This window comes from Phyllostomus discolor, chromosome 7 (genome assembly GCF_004126475.2).
Source record: "Phyllostomus discolor isolate MPI-MPIP mPhyDis1 chromosome 7, mPhyDis1.pri.v3, whole genome shotgun sequence".
In the NCBI taxonomy this organism is placed as follows: Eukaryota; Metazoa; Chordata; class Mammalia; order Chiroptera; family Phyllostomidae; genus Phyllostomus; species Phyllostomus discolor.
Genome location: NC_040909.2, coordinates 45,659,395 through 45,676,558, shown reverse-complemented (window position 1 = coordinate 45,676,558; position 17,164 = coordinate 45,659,395). Strand labels below are relative to the sequence as shown.

At 41.1% G+C, this 17,164-nt stretch overlaps 1 pseudogene; it reads right to left on the bottom strand.

Annotated features, from left to right (window-relative positions):
* LOC114501335 overlaps positions 1 to 17,164 on the bottom strand; it is a 97,321-nt pseudogene that overhangs the window by 79,171 nt on the left and 986 nt on the right.

Genomic DNA, 17,164 nt, shown 5'->3' with positions numbered 1-17,164 from the left:
TTTGGGGGACCCACATGGATACGTTTCAGTTAGAGTGGGGTGTGGGAAGATGGCTTTATGTGATAATAGAGACGTGTATCCAGGTGTAAATTTGGAAAGAACAGTCATTAGGCAGGATGAACAGGGTGAGGACTGCAGTGATGAACTGGTGATTGTCCAGGGTGGCGACTCATATCCAGAAAATCCAAGATTCTGGGTTCACATTGGTGGAGTATAGCTTTGGGGAGTCTAAGAAGTATCAATAGCTGGAGATTTAGGCAGATAAAAGGTTAAAAGCAGGAAACACATTCATGATCTCAGATAAACATTTATTGTCTACCTACTATGCACCAGCCACTGTACTAGGTACTATAGTAGTTAAAACATAGTTATGCTTTCAAGGAGCTTATAGTCTAGTTACAGTGAGAGACAAGCAGTCAGGCAACTACTGTTTAGTCAGGTGGTGAGTACTTTGGTGAGGGTATCACAAAGTGCTCTGGGAGAACAGAGGAAGTGAGTGTCATAACCCAGCCCAGGCTGGGTTTGGGAGTGAGCGGAGAAAGAGTTCAGAGAGGAGAGGTATGAAGGTGACTTCTGTAGGAGATTGTATAATATGTGAATTCAGATGGAGAGAATGAATGGGATGGAGAGGGTTCATCAGGCTGAGGGAATGGCATGTGTGGTGGACCTGTGGCAGAGATGGCATGGTGGAGTAGGGAAATGGGAGATGATTTGCACTGTGGCTGCAGCCTAGTGTAGACAGGGTAGGCAGGGAGGGTGGCCAGAGATGAGACTCGTGTGGAAGTTAGAGTTGGACCTAGCCCTAGAGATTTGGTGCTCTATTCCAAAAAAACATGGCAAGCTATTTAAATTTTTGAGCAAACTTGGCTATGCATATTCCATGGGATAGGTAATCAAGGCAGGGCCTGTAACCCTCAAAATTGAATCTTGACCTTAGGAATACAGTTGCAGCCCACTTAAGACATTTGAGGTCAGTGATTATTATTATTGTAATTGTGTGCTGATAAACTAGCTCTCTGGTGGGAAAACAGGGGAAATAGGGAGCTTTGACTTATAGTGTTTGCTGATTTCCATGGTGTAAATATTTCTGCCCAGCTTGCCAAAATCCTGAAAATTTCATAGCTGGTTCTTGAGCACCAGTATGAGCCTACTTTAGCACCATGGCTGTGCCGCTCTGTTTGCTCAGTCACAAAGCTCCTGAACATTGCATTGGAGATCCTTAACCAGTAGCTTTCACTCTTCACTGTGTATCATTTCCTGTGGCACTTGTCAAAGCCTAGATCAATGGGCCCACCCCCAAAGTTTATGATTCAGTAGGTCTGGAGTAGGGCCTGAGAGTTTGCATTTCTAAGAAGCTACCAGGTGATGGAATGCTGTAGGTCTGGGGTCATGCTTTGTGAACCACCACCTTTAAACCACCCCTTCATGGCTATCCCTGAATGAGATTGGTCCCAGATTCTTATGGAGGGACTGAGCCTATGGAAGATTGCTCCCCTTGTGTGGAGAAGGGGAAAACAGTGCAGGGATGCATGTCAGTCATGACAGAGAAGACATTAAAGGCAGCAGGATGATATAACAGGAATCAGAATTTGTACTTAGAAGATCTGGATTGAGTATTGCCTTTGCTGGATGAATATAGGTGTATTATCCAAACTGAATTATAGCTGGTTTTCCCATTTCAGAATTGGGACTCTGATATGATTTATCTCAGAGACTTGTGATGATCATGTGAGGCAAACTGCTAGCTATTGTATATTATTACAAACTGTAACTGTAAATGACTATACAAGTCTTAGCTCCTGCTTTTAGACATGATCACATGGGAAGCTGAAGCTCAGAGAGGTTAAATGATTGTAGAGCTAGGGTGAGGCCTGCTGATTTTCAGTTTTGAGCCCTTTCTCTTTTTATGAGTGGTTTTCAAATATTTATTTTAGCCTTTCTTCAAATGAATCCTTAGGAGGAAGCACAGCATCGGAAATGATGAAAGAGGAGCTTGTCTTATTGAAGTGGGAGAAGGTAACGTGAACTGGACACCTGAGGCAATGCCCATATCTTGAGGTGTCAGAGTACAAGGCAAAAACCTGAGCACTCACCTGCTATTTTCTGGAGGCACCCTCTGTAGGAGGTAGTAATGGGCAAGGTCACTGGGCAGAAATTTGGATGGCTTTAGGGTAAGGTCACTACCAGTGAGTCTCATGTAGGCAAGACACAACATCTCCTGTGGAAGCTTTGACAAAATCCTAAAGCCTGGATTACTCCCTATGCCAATTAAATCAGAGTATCTGGGGTGTGAGTCAGTCAGCTGTACTTGTAGGTTCCCTGGATGATTCCAGTGTGGCCCAGGTTGACAACCAGGTGTACACCAGTGGTTCTCACAGTGTGGTCCCTGGACCATCAGCATCAGTATTGCTGGAACTTATTAGAAATGTGATTTCTCAGACTCTACCCCAGGGTCTTTGCATCAGAAACTCTAGGGTCAAGGGCCAGAAATCTGTGTTTTAACCAGTTTTGCTGGTAATTCTGATGCATGATAATCTGAGAGCTACAGTTCAAGAACAGACAAGCTCTTGATGATGGTGGGTAGACATGCCCATAAATGTTGAATATCATTCCATTACTTGAGGAGCTGTTCCAGACTACTCCTCTTGAGGTTCTAGTGGTCTGTCTCTTAGAAGGCTCTCTTTTCTCAATGTGAACTACTGACCCAGGGAGCCATGGGACTTAGCAGGCTGTGTCTTGTTTCTTGTTCTTTTGGGGAAGAAAGCAGGGAAGATCATTTGTGAGCATCATGAGGATTGGCCTCTGTCTTTCTCCTTCTATTCAGAGGCTTCCTCAGTACGAGATTGGGATTTTAGCAGCTGCAGGCCCGGCAGGGCCCCACTCCAGGTGCAGTCAGAGTTTGGTGGTGATTTCTGTTATCTGACTTAACCTAGGGACCCAGATGGCTGGCTTTTAGTGTTCCCCCAATTGCCTAGGTGTTTTTTTGTTTCTTTGTTTTCTTTTCCAGGTGGTGAGATTGAAGTAATACATATATTCTACATATGTTATGATTTTTTATTTTTTCCCAGTTTAACTAGAATTGCCATGAGGAAATTAGAAAATGAGGGAGAACGTGCCTGCTAGCTGGAGGGAAGGTAGGAACAGGTCTAGATTTGAATGAGATGAGGGAAGCATTGGGGGAGAAGAAGAAAGGTGAAAGCAGGGGGCTCTGGAGAGATAGACACCTGGTAAGAGCCTTCAGTGATGGTCAAGGCTGGGATTGGGGGAATAATCATGCTCACCTTACTCATCCAGCCCTCTTCATCTTCTGCGGGGCTTCCCATCAACTGAATCCCAGGAAAATCTGGAAAGGAGAATGTCCACTGATGTATCTATAGATCAGTCTTGGGGGCACGCTGCAGGTAAAGGCAGGGCAGAGAGGGGTTCTAGATGGGCATATGGGAGATGTCCAGTCAAATCCCTCTCTGTCTCCTCATATCTCCTACTAACTGCACTTCAGATTTAGCAAGTATACATGTTCTTACTCATGGTCTCTCATATAATTATTGTTTATTATTATTTAACTCTTCTATGTTGCTTAACTTTTCAGGTGTTAATGACCCCTTTTTCTAGCAGTATGATAAACTCTTGGTGGAGACTCTGTATATTCCTGTCTCCATAAAGGAGCTTAGCCTAGCAGTTAATATAAAGTTGGCATTCCAATAAAAATTTGTTGATTGTGCAAACATTTTTTTTAAAAAGTATTTATTTGTTGAGGTTTTTTCCATGAGTCATCAACCCCAAAAGTGCAAGGACTGTATTTAGTTAATGTTAGATGTGGCCTGGTATACTTTACAAACCAGACTTTATTCGGAGTCCCTTAGAGGTGGAATGAACTGTTTAGAGGGCATCTGTCCAAACTCTATAGCATGAATTCCTTCTATAACATCCCTGATATATTACTACCAACAGGGGCTTTAAATGTCTCTAACAACAGAGACCTCATGAAGCAGTGGAGTACATTCAGTAGCTTTGGTAAACTACTGAAAGAAAAAAAAGAAAAGAAAGAAAGTTCTTTTTCAGGCAAACCTCTTAGTAAGTCATTTACCTCTAAGGCCCAGCAATCGCTGATCTATTGTCTGTTGTGCTTTTGCCTTTTCCAGAATGCTGCACAAATGGAATCAAATGTATGTAAACTTTCAGACACTGGCTTCTTTCACTCAGTACGATACATTTGAGAGTCAGCCAAGTTGTTGAGACTCTGAAGAGTTTGTTTTTTTTTTAGATTTTATTTATTTACTTTTAGAGAGAGGGGAAGGAAGGGAGAAAAGGAGGGAGAGAAACTTTGATGTGCAAGACAAACAATCGATTGCCTCTTGCACACCCCCAAACGGGGGACCTGGCCCACAATCCAGGCATGTGCCCTGACTGGAAATCAAACCAGTGACCTTTAGGTTTAGAGGACAATGCCCAACCCAGTGAACCACACTAGCCAGGGCGATAGTTTGTTCTTTTCTATTTTGCTGTATAGTATTCTAACATGTGCTGCCATCAAAGGACATTTGGGTTGTTTCTAGTTTTTGGCAATTATCATCCATATCTGGGGCCAAACTGTGTAAGGACAGAGAGGAAACAAGCTATGTGTATTTATGCCACCCACTGGGATGACAGATTCTCTGATTGGAGGGGAAGCCTCCCCCTCCTCTGAGTGTTGGGTTCCTGGGTTCCTCCTGGTGCTGTGGTTGCAGCTGCCTTCGTGAAAGTGTTTGAGTGCTGTGGCATAGAGAACAGAAAAAAGAGAAAAATCACAGCAATTTCTCTTGCTTTGTTTAAATGTCCGGTGACCCTTTGCCTCTTCTAGAGTGCTTTCTGTCAGCATCAATGCCCAATTTGGATTCCAGTGGGGAGAAATGGTAAACTCCCCACTGCTTTGGTGGTACTTCAAATTCTGGCCTTGTCCCCTAGTTCTTCTGCCACTGTTTTCTTTTCAAAGTCTGCAAGTAGGTTGCTGATCCATGCATTCTGCCCAGGCTTTTCAGCTTCATTCAGTGGGAGAGAGAAGGTGGAGTGTGCTCACTTACTCCTTCTTTATTACTAGTTTAGTTTTTTAAAAACCTGACGATTTAAAAAATAATTTCTTCTTTATGATTTTTTCTTTAAATTGATATGAATGCATATTTTATTTCAGTGTCTGATATTTCAGTCTGAAATCTTCATGAGTCTGTATCTGCTTATTTTTTGTATATTTTAAAATGAATCTATTTTAAGAATACATTTCTTGAGATATTGCCAGTGGGGATTCTTCAAAGCCTGGAATGAAAGTGGATTATTCCGAGAACGAATTTTATTTGCTTGTGCCAAGTACTCCCGTCTCTCAGAATGGGACCAATTTAAGCTAAGTTCTTGGCTCGAGGTTCTGTGGGCTGCCCATGTAGTGTGAATTCAGGCAGTGAGCTCACATGAAGGCTGGCTTGTGGGTGACAGATTTTGGGCGTTTGTTTTTTCTTTCTCTCTGCGTCAAGATTCCAGCAAGGCAACCTTTCTTTAGTTCCCGGTGGAGAGCACAATTTTTCAGATACATCCATTTCCTGAGAGTATAGTTCTTTCGCTTCCTAGCTTTATGGGGGCAGGTTCAACATGAGACCTTAGGTGTCCTTGAGCTTGGCAGAAACATGAAAGCCAATCGTCAACTTTAGCAGATTTGATAGTTGTCTTAACGGCAAACGCTGACATCAGTCTTCTACTTGTCTTTGCTCAGGTTTTGGCCTCAGTATTCCTTATTTTCTCATCCCATCATCTTTGTGTTTAACAAGATTTGAAAGTATTTACCAGTGTTTGGTTATTTTCAGCAGGAGGGTTATTTAGATGATTTGTTCACCAGGTTCCTAGCAATGGAATATTCTCTCTACTAGACCATGTACTGCAAGGCAATCAGACCTTAATTAAAATAGGTACGTTGAGTATATACAGTATAATAGGAAGGGTTGGGAGACTAAGGTTGTAGTCTAGTATTTTTACTACATTGACAGTTGAAACCATGTTCTTCCTCTGGACCTGTTTCCTTATGATGCGACAGGATTGGCTTAGATCACGTCTGAGACTTCTTACTAAGCCATGTTTTGGAGGTGATTATTAGAGTTTCTTCCAGTCTAATTTGTTATCGTAGTCAGCTCTTAAACAGTTGATGTTTAGGGTGTTGCAATGTCTCAGTTAGTATAATCAGATGGATACTGAACAGGGCCTTGTTGAATTTTTTCTCCCAGTGGAGTTCTGATTGCTAAAATAAAATAATTTAGTATAACTTGACAGCATTATTTAGGCAGGAGAGAGTGGGGTCAACTCAAGGGTTTGTTACTAGTGTAGCTAAAAGTAATGTCCTCAGTGAGTCACTGCACGTGGGTGCAGAAGGCTCCCAGCAGCCATGGAGCACTTGTTGGCCCTGGGCTTGATGAGTATCTTGGCATCTACAGGCAATTCAGCATGGTAGCATTTTTTCCAAAGTGAAAACATTTTTTCTACCTCTTCAGGCAAACAATTCACATGTTTAAAAAGCAGCAATAGTCTTCTCAGGCAGTAAACAACATTTCTGTTGAAAATATATAGGATATTGAGTGACTTTCTTTTAAAGTGTTTAATATCTTTCAAGGTATATACAAACCTCTCTGGACCCATAATCAGAAGATGATTAGAGATGACTTTTATAATTATATAAAAGTTTATAGCTATGGCTTTGATAGCTTCAGAGCTTTATGGCTGCAAAAATACTTGGACTATCAATATATAAAATATTAAATTAATATTTTAATAGCATAAGTTTATAAATTCAAGTTTAATAATGCTTTTTAGTGTAACATTAATACATGAGGTCCTTTTAATGAAATATATTTCAAAGTAAAAAAACTGAATTTAGGACTTCATGTTCAGCAAATAATTACTGATTTTCTACTTGGTGTGAGGTACTGTGCTAAGGTTCTGTTTTCCACATGAATTCCAGGGGTCAGTAATGACAGTAGCAGACCTATGTCAATCACAGCATATACAAAACTAAAATAAAATTTTGTAGGGCCCCCAAAGCACCTACATGAGACATTCCACAGAACATAGTTTGAGCTGCACTGGTCTTATCCATTCCCACTATTTTCTAGTTGAGAAAATGGAGGCCCTGAAAGAGTTAATAATAATTTGCCCAGAGGAGTAAGGTAAAATAAGGTAATTTTATTGTATGCCTACTAAGTGCTGGTAGTAAGAGGTAGTCCAAAGACACAGCCAATAGATTCCAAAATTTACCCTATTTTTGTGATATTATTGTTTCCCCATATTACAGAAGAAAACATTGAAGCACTGTGAGGCTGAAGAGATGGGGGCAGCGAAACAACAAAGGCCATTAGAGGTGTCAATGACTTTGTCTCTCAGTTTAAATTGGAGGGAATTGATCAGACGAGTGGTTTTAAATACTGTATTATCGACAGCATGTTTTACCTTATAACCTACAAAAAAATTAATTGAGGTACATATGATTATATTATCCCTCTTTTACAAGTGACCATACTGAGGCACAGAAAAGTTGGTTGACTTGGCCTAGGGAGTAAGTGGCAGAGCTGGGACTTGAACCCATGGAGAGGAGTGGGAGGACTCAAGGGCTATTTCAGAGGTGGAACTGAATGTCAGTGGGGATCACATGTTCCCTAAGAAGCCAAGCTGTGATATACTGGGGTCGAGGCACAAAGCCACCTGAGAAAACACAAAATATTCATCAAAAATAAAAATCTTACCAAATACTCTCTCAGGTTCATATTTCCCCAAACAGTCATAGTCAGGCCATTGAATTCCTGACTTCAGAGAAGCCCAGATTTACAGAGACCCCCTTTTCCCCTAGATTACCTGGATTGTTTTGCTAACTTCTTGAGACCTTGAAAAGTACTTTACACCCACTGAAAACCTCTTTTTCATTGTTGACACTGTCCTCCCAGAGGGCATGTGGAAATTAGACTCGTGTGGGGATTTACCTAAAATTAGTATAAGATCAGAACAGGAACACAGAGAAACACTTTTGATTCTGAGTACAGTGGAGCATAGAAGCAACGACTGGAGGGACTAGTATGTTGTGTGAAAAGGGAAGTCCTCCTCGAGAAACATGCTCATGTAACCAGTGAGCCTGCTTATCTTCTCAGTCCTCTGGGGTTTGGAACACCTGGCTTAACTGAAGATTACAGTGTTCCCCCTTACCCATGGGGGATATGTTTTGAAACTGAGGATAGTTCTGGATCCCATATAGCTGTGATAAAGTTTAATTTATGATTAGATACAGAAAGAGATTAACAACAATAAGCACTAATAGCAATATACTGTAATAAAAGTTATGTGAATATGGTTTGTCTGTCTCTGTGTTTCTCGCTTTGACTGAGGGTCTGGGAGTGTCTACAGTGTGGATACTGGATAAAGTGATAATTCATGTCCTGGGTGGGATGGGCAGGGTGATGTGAGATTTTTATCACCCACTCAGAAGGATGTGCTATATAAAACTTATGAATTGTTTATTACTGCAGTTTTTCATTTATTATTTTTGGATTGTGGATGACCTCAGGTAACTGAAACTGTGGAAAGCAAAACCACTGATAAGAAGGTACTACTATTTTAATGTTTTGTTTTTTTTTCTCAACTACCTCCTACTTTTTGCCCTTTACTCTGAATACCCCACGAGTTACTGGTTTTTCAAAGAGGCACGAAGCTGAGCAGGTAGTACTAAACTGTCATATATATGGGTTCTATAAATATGGGTTCTACTTCCATATTTATGACAACTGAACCTCCAGAGACTTGTCAAGCCTTGTATTGTCATGTTATAACCTCATTGGAAATGCAGTGTGACAGCCTACACTGAATTCTAGTGTTATGACCATGTCATAATTCTCACTTTAAAATCTAACCAGGATTTTGATGTTATAACTGTAGGGGTGTAAGGCCCTTTAGTTAAGATATAAGACGAAGTTGTAAGGCAGACAGAACCCAAGATATAACTTTATTATAGCAAAGGTCAAGTAGTAGAAAATATGCCCAAAATCTGTATGCAAATGGACTTTCTAATAAGCCCATCTCCAGAATTAGGCAGCCCTACCTCCCGGCCTGGCATCTGACTGGGGAGAGGCTTGAGGTTTTGTTGGCAGAAACCAATAACATTTTAGTTTTTGGAGGAGATTCCTGATTCATGTAAATACTCATCTTTTCAGTGGTCAGTTAAAAAATCACTTCCAAATAAGCTTCCTCGAGTTACCACCCTCTCTGTTCCTTCCTACGCCATGGCCACCCTACTTCAAGTCTCCAGTGTATACTCCCATAATATGTGCATTTCCACTTTGAAACATATGGGACGTGTATTGGTTATGTACTGAGTTGTTTGAATTCTGGTTCCTTCTAGGCTTCAGTTGTTTGAGAGCAATTTCCAAATTTATCCTGTTTTATGTGTCTCCAGAGCTGAGGGCATGCCCTGTATATGTTGGTGCTCAACAGAAATATTTGTTTTTTTCTCTGGTTGTGGGAATAGCACTTAGTGTAGTGTCTGACATTGGGCTCCCCGAAAACAGACTCTGAGGTGGGGAGTTGCGTACAGGAAGTTTACCAGGGAGTGCTCTTCAGAGGTGTGCCTGTCAGGAAATGAGAAGGCAGGACTGGGTAGAAGAAGGAGCTATCCCACAGTGGAATTGCATCCAAGACCCCTCAACCTATCATGAGGGGAGTCCTGGAGCTGGGATGTCCATTCAGTTATACCAAAGTAAGGCAAACAGTGGGGCTTCTGTACCCAAACCAAAGCCAACCATTGGGACAGGACAGGATCCTGGGAGAGAACATGCTTCCTGGTTGGGGCAGTTTCCTGTGGCTGGGGGCAATTTGCAAAGAGGGTTGCAGCTTTGAGCTGATGGTGACCAACATTTCCAGGAGGTGGAAGATGGAGGCATGACCCTGAGGAAGAGATCTTAGAGAGCCCCAGAATATCCACCACATATAATTGTCTTTTTCCAGGTGAAGCAGACTGCCATGAAGTTTATAACAGTTGAATAGATGGGAACCAAGATTTCTAGATTTTCACACACATGATCTTTCCACTCCAAGTGGCTCAAAGTCATATTTTACCCAGTAAGCATCTCTAATCATGGTATGTGCTTAATGTGTCCTTAAATTACCAAGACAGCAGGAGTATTCAGGACCCTTGCCTTGTGATTCCCTGTCAGTGGTGGCAGCTGAGGCAAGTAGGCTGGAGACTTGAATTTAGAGTGATTGGTAACACGTACCATTTACTAAGCCCCAGGCACTGTTTTAAGTACTCTGCTTGAATTAGTTCAATTATTTACCCACAACACTATGTGGTAGGTACAGCCTCAGTTTTACAGTGGAGGAAACCAAGGCACAGATAAGTAATTTGCCCAAAGATGACAGAGGAAGTACCAGGACCAGAATTTGGTTTTAGAGTCTGGCTTGAGTCTATGCTCTTAGTCTTTTTTTTTTTTGGGAGGGGGAAGTATGTCCCTGATTTATTACCCACAATATTATGCTGTGTTGAGCACTGTGGTAAGCATTTGCTGGCCTTATTTTGCTCTCACAGTCCTTTGAGGGAGGTTCAAATATTATTCCCATTTTAGGAATAAGGAAACTGATACCCAGGAGATTTATAACTTGCCCTAGTTCACACATTTAGAAAATGGTGGGACCAGGATTTAAACTCAGATCCCTTGCACTTCACAGTCCCTAGTTTTAGCTATCTCCAATATTTCAGTTATTATTTAAAGTGTTTTTCTGTGAGGAAAAAGCTTAACTTCATTTTAAAATTCAAATAAATGTCTTAATATGCATAGATGCATTTCACATATCAACACTCTTACACCTGAAGTCTTTTTCTAAATATAGTTTCATATTTTGATAAGAGGGCCAGCAGAGCCTCATGACAACTCGTTCGAGGTCTTGTAAGGCAAAATGAAGTTGTTTACAGGGCAGTTGGGGTCCTGAAGGACTGGACATATCCCCACCTAAGTGACTTTCTGTAAGAAGAAAAAATTTACAAAGAGGAAAGAACATTTATTGGACATTTCACAAGTGCCTGGTAGTATCACATGTATTATCTTTCTATAAGCAACAGACATTAATTCTGACCGTATGAAAATATTACTGCAATGCCCCTCCCCCTGGGGTTACTTTTCAGTGGGGCTGAAGGGAGAGGGGGATGTTCTGCACTGAGGTATGGAGCTTTTCTCTGGGATTTTGCTGACAGGGGCATGGGTGGGGGATTAAACCCCAGACTGCAACTTTTGTAACACTGGACTTGAAATAACCGAGCTATTCACTGGATTTTATTTTTTTATCTTTTAAAATTAATTAATTAGTTAATTAAAAGAGAGGAAGGGAGAGAGAGAGAGAGAAACATTGACTTGTTGTTTCACTTATTGATGCACTCATTGGTTGTTTTTTGTATGTGCCGTGACTGGAGATTGAATCCACAACCTTGGTGCATTGAGTTGACACTCTAACCAAGTGAGCTACCTGGGCCCAGGCCTATTCACTGTTTGTTTTGTTCTGCTTTGTTTTAAATAACAGCAATCTAAAGATGAAAACACGTTCCTTCTAAGATTCAGGGCAGGTGCCTTATAAGTGTTTAAATTTTCTTCTGAACTTCAGAACACCAGATTTGAGTTCAGGATATAGAAAATCTTGTTCTGTTGTGGTCTTCCCTTAAAAAGAGAGCCAGAGACAGAGCATTTCTCGTGAGCTGGAGACCAGCTGAGCATCTTCCTGGAGTTTTCGGCAAGAATGACCGGGAAGTTACTTACTGGTAGGCAGAAAGGGAAGTTGACAAGAGTTTGTTCATTGAGCCTGGCATGAATCAGGTCAGGGAATGACTTTTGTGCTGAGATCAGACATCAGTGATTTCAGATTTATGACAGTTATCAAATATAATGATGTGGAATGAGACAAAATTATACCATAATAGCAATAAAAATCAACCTGGAAGGAGAGAGGCTTCCATCTGTTTTGCTGTGGCTCAGGGAGCTTAATCATGGGCATTCCAGGCAGTGCTATGATGGAAGGGTCAGATTCTGTGATTCCCCCTAAGTGAAAGATAGGGCAGCGCGGGCTGCAGTGGTCACAGGGGACTCCGACTGTGATAGCTGTTCCTTGGCCAAACATCAGCTGTCACTGTCACTGTCAACACTGATGGTTGGCTTCTTAAGTTTTAGAATGATCATTCTAATGGCCAAGGTGGACAGGATGAATTAAAAAGGGAAAACAAAGGCATGGGAACCAACAAAAAGGTTTCTGTGTGAATCCTGTGGAGTGATGACAGGATCCTAAGTTTAAGGCATTAATTAGCACCCAGAGTGATGAAAGAAGACTGGATGTTGAGAAGGAATCAACCAGTCAGCACTTGAGTGATTGCATATGGGGAGGTAGCGGGCTATGGGCTCAAATATACTTTTAAAATTATTTATTAGGAAATATAGCATAATAGCAACAATAACAACACTGAACACATGTTACATGCCAGGTAGTGTTCTAAGTGCTTGTAATGAATTAACAAATATAATCTTTGCAGAAACTCTGAGATAGATGCTGTCACTTTATAGATGATAAAACTGAGTCGCAGAGAGGAGTAATGTATGCCCAAGGTCACACCCTTCGTAAGTGTAGGAGTCGTTAAACTATAGTCCGCTAAATGGTTTTCTATGTCTCAAGAACTAAGAATGGTTTTTAATTTTAACTTTTTCAATTCTTGGAAGACAATCCCCCCAAAATAACATTTTGTGACATGTGAAATTCAAAGATTTATGGATAAATTCTTTGGAGTACAACCACACTTACTCATTTACATACGGTCTTTGGTTGCTTCTGTGCTCCAACTGCAGAGCACAAGAGTGGACAGAATGCTGATTGACTGCAAAGCTGAAAATATTTACTATCTACTCTTTACAGAAAAAGTTTGCAGATGCCTGAATAAGTGACACAGTCATGAATCGAATCTAAGGCTCAAAGCCAGACCTGGCCTTCTGCAGGCAAAGACCACCCAGTACCTGGAGATACAGGCATGAGAGATTGGTAAGTGAACAGCATTTGGTATCCCAGGTGGTTGTGTTGCAGTAGATGAAATGCAGTTAGGTCTTTGGGTCTGGGAAACAGTGTCTAGTCAGGTTGGGCAAAGGCACAATGAGTTAAGGAAGTTTAGTCAAGAATGGAAATCATGAAAATATCAAGTGGTATGACAAATGATATCATAGCAGAAAGCTTTCCCTGCAGCCTCTTTCTACATGTTCCTTGCTTCTTGACTGTAGAGGGAGCCCGAGATTCTGGAAGAACTCCTGGTATGAATAAATTGCAATCAGACTTGATATCATGTTCTTGGGGGAAGCAGAGGCTCTTGTTTAAAATAAAAATTGAGAGTGGTCGCTGGGAGCTTCACCCGCTTTGTTTAACAGTAATAAGCTGGTGATAGATTTGACAGTAAAACAATTTCTTCCATTCAAGGCTGTTGTGAGCAGCTTGACTCCAGAAATACTTTTCCTCCCAATACCTTGATCTGATCCACTTTACTTCCAGCTGGGAAATGGCTGAAGTTTAAATGCACCTGCCCAGTGTGTTCTGGTGAGAGCACATGCAGTCGATCTCAGCAGGTTCTCTTTGCATTGTTCCAAGTGCTCCTAGAAATGGCCCCTGTCAATGGCAGGTAATTAACATGTGGAATGCTGTCATTACATTTGTTAGGATGTGTTCCAGCAACTCTTGGACAGCCTGGCTTGCCTGTTATGGCAGGGTAATATTTGCTTATCTAAGAAATTAGCTCAAAGTGAAAGGAGACACGAGATGAAGTTGGCATGTAGCACTGGCGAGAGGTTTTTGTGTCCATGAGAAGGGAACCTCTAGTGTTACAGCCTGCACAGCCAAGTGTGTTGGAAAAGGAGCATCAGAGGGTTGGAAGTGGCCTCTGGGAGTCAGTGTTCTGCTTGTTGGCTGCCATCCTAGCAACTGAATCTTTTGCTTTCCTATTCAATTAATACTTACCAGTGTTTGCTTTACTTGTCTAGACAATGGGGACACAGTGGTGTCCCAAACCCAATGTGGCCTCTGCCACTAGGAGGAGGATGCAATCTCATGGGGGCAGAAATGTCAATCACATAGTCACACAATCAAATATAAATGTTGACTGTAGTAAGTTCTGTGTAGGAATGGTTCCTGGGCTATAAGAGAGTATAACCAGGGAATTTGATCTAGTCAGGAAGAGAAGGACCTTGGAAAGTAGACTGTCTCTGAGATTTCAAGATGAGCATGAATTACTTAGATGAAGAAGGGAAGGAAGGAAGTTCCAGGCAGAAGGAGCCACATGTTGTCTTCCTTTGTTCCACAGGTTTACCTCTATTTTATTTTGTGCCTAATATGAATTTACTTGTGGTCTAATTGACTTATTTGGCTCATTGAGTCAACAGTCTTTATTGAGAGCTATGAGCTGGGCTAGAATACTGAGATGGAAACACATAATCATGATTAATATCCTAAAGCCACCATTTATTGAGCTCCGACCTGGAATACAGTCAGATCTGCAGGTGCATTCCAAATGAGGCAGCTGGCCTGGGCATGATACTTAATTTCTCTGAGATTTAGGTCCTAATCTGCTTAAAATTGAAAAGGCTAGTGATGTTTATTTCACCTGACCATTAAGAGAATTAAGTGAGATACTGCAACAGGTAGCACAGTTCCTAAACCAAGTAGAAATATGCTGAGTATTTGTTGGTAGGATAATGAAGTTTGTCTTGGATCCCTCCTGGGCTTTGAAGCCCAGCCCGAACCATCTCTGTTCCTGCATGGATCATGACTTTCTTCCACTGTCTGCCTGCCAAACATCCTCCCTTATAGCTTTATCCCCTATAAACTTGAGTCCTTTCTTTTCTGAATTATTAAAGAATCACTTTTTTATATATTCCTAGAAACTGCATTATGATTGGTCCAGCTTGGTACTAGGGGAAAAAAAAACAAAGATTTTCACACTGTTACAATCTGTGAGTATTAAAATGTGTTGGCGGTTTGGGAAGTCAGATTATCCTTTTATGATGAGACCTGACAAAAGAAATGCATGTCTAGCTCTGCCATCTTTCAATCGTGTATGCTGTTTTGACTCAAATTCTGTCCAGATAAGATTCTTTCTTTTAGTGTCTACAGTGGCATCAGTATTGCCCACAAGAAGCCTCTGTTTCATTTTATTAGGAAATGTGCTTGTGTCAGGGATGGAACCATGCATTTTGTTGTTTGATGCCTCTCATACTTAGAATTACACTATTCAGGGGCTTGCCACAGAATGTGCCACGCCCCTTTGTTGTATTTCAAAGAGCTGCAGAAAATGAAAAGATACACACAGTTCTAAACCCCGAGGGTGAAGTGGGCAGGGAAACAGAACTTTGAGAGACTCCTGGGAATGCCAAACACCATCTATTTGATGTCAGATTCCATGAGGTGGATCATGGATCTGCCAGAAAGTGAACCAGGGCATGCAAAGTCTCCCGTGAGATCATCCATTCTCCCTCAGCCCCCTATTTCTGCTAATAAATTAGCACTTGATGATTAGAAACTATTATTATTTTTTCTTAAATGTTTAGAAACTGGGGTCCATAGTCATGGAAATAAGGTTGTGTAGTGTTTCTAAACCCAAACAGCCAGGGCTTTTTTTCCCTCTATGTTTACCCTAAAATCTTAGTTTATCTCTGTTAGGCCTTTGATTCTTAGGAGAAATGTGTTTCTTGATTCTATTCAAACAAACAACTTACTTGTTTCTTCCTTCTGAATTGTCCGTGAGAAGCAGTATGAGTGGTTGCTTCTTAGACCCTGCTTGGATTCAAATCCTGCCTTTTTACTTAGTAGCTGTGCAACTTGGTTGAAGTCCGTTGATCTCTCTGTGCCTATGTTTCTCATTTTTAAAGTGGGGGAAATAATAACACCTGCTTCATGGTATTATTATGAAACCTAATGCATCAGTATGAGTAAGATTCTTTTAACTTTATGGCACATAACAATGCTAGGAAAGTGTTAGGTTAAACATTAAAAGACCATCAGCTTTCTCCTATCCAGTATAAAATAATTGCACTCACCCTTCTTCATAAATTCTCTTACAAACTTTTGATTTTTAGGAGATGTGACATAGAAGAATATAAATATGTACAAGCAGCACTATTTATAAACTTCCTTTAAGTGGAAGGTGTGTTTATTAAATTCCTGCCCTCTCATAAAGAGGATTGGAATGATATTTTTTGAGAGTGCAAGCTTTGGAGCATCATCTGGTTTTGGGGTTCAGAGAGAAGATGAGATTACTTCTTGTTCCTAGTCAACATGTTCTGTAATTATGTATTAGTAATTTATCCTGGAGTAAAGCTAACTTTTTTGGGAGAATCTATTGCTGCTTTCCCACCTTGTACTTCTCTCTCCACTTTCACCCATTTGTCTGTGAATTTTAGTGGCTTACTTAGGGGCATGCTGTTACAACCCATCTTCTCCCAGACTTATCTGGTGACTGAACAGGTATTTAATAAAAGCGATTCTGTTTCATATATAAAGAAACAAAATAGATAATAAAACATGTATAAAAACATGCATTAAATTCTAGATTCCTTATTTGCACTTGGCTTATTTCTTTCTCAAGAAGTTACCTTCTATAATCTCCACCCTCATGCCATTATTGCTCAAGTCTTGGTGCATTCACCTCTCTTGGTTTTTTCTCTTTTGCAAAGTAATCAAGGCATCTGTGTAAATTGACTAAGGAAGGCAAAGCGGCTGGACACCAGCTGTGGGCAGCCCGGTGATGTGGTTTAGGTGATGGAGGGAATACAAAGGGCTATGAGTATGTTGAGGATAGACACAGGCTGTGGGGCACCCAACACCTGGGGTGTCCCTGGTTCCCCAAGATAGAAGAAGTCCCTGGTTTTGTCAGACTACAGTTTTCTCCAGTGTGAATTTGACATGAGGCTGTGTAGTATGCCAGGCAGCAAGGATGTCTGAGGTCATGAGGCCTGAAGTGGGGTTGTATGGATGATTTAATTCTGGCTTAATTTCATTTCTTTGCTGTAGATTTAATTCTTCCCCTTGCTCCAGCCCCATAGCCTAGGTCTTTTCCTCTAGCACTGTGATTCTCAACCATGGGAGATGTCCATCCCAAGGAACATCG